Below are 374 nucleotides of genomic sequence, written 5' to 3'. Positions count from 1 at the left end.
TCGGGCGCCTGCGCCGCCTGCACCTGCAGCGCCGCAGCTGCATCATCCAGAACATCCCGGCCTTCTGGGTGACGGCCTTCCGCAACCACCCGCAGCTGGCGCCCCTGCTGAGCGGCGCGGACGAGGACGTGCTGCGCCACCTGGTCAACCTGGAGGTGGAGGAGCTGCGGCCGCCCCGCGCGGGCTGCAAGTTCAAGTTCCTCTTCCAGGGCAACCCCTACTTCCGCAACGAGGCGCTGGTCAAGGAGTACGAGCGCCGGGCCTCGGGCCGCGTAGTGTCCTTGGCCACCCCGATCCGCTGGCACCGGGGCCAGGAGCCGCCAGCGCACGCGCACCGGAACCGGGATGGGCACCCAGTGCCCAGCTTCTTCAGC

This window comes from Carlito syrichta, unplaced genomic scaffold (assembly GCF_000164805.1).
Source record: "Carlito syrichta isolate Samal-C Ts95f unplaced genomic scaffold, Tarsius_syrichta-2.0.1 Scaffold301807, whole genome shotgun sequence".
In the NCBI taxonomy this organism is placed as follows: Eukaryota; Metazoa; Chordata; class Mammalia; order Primates; family Tarsiidae; genus Carlito; species Carlito syrichta.
Note: the sequence above shows the minus strand (reverse complement) of the source record.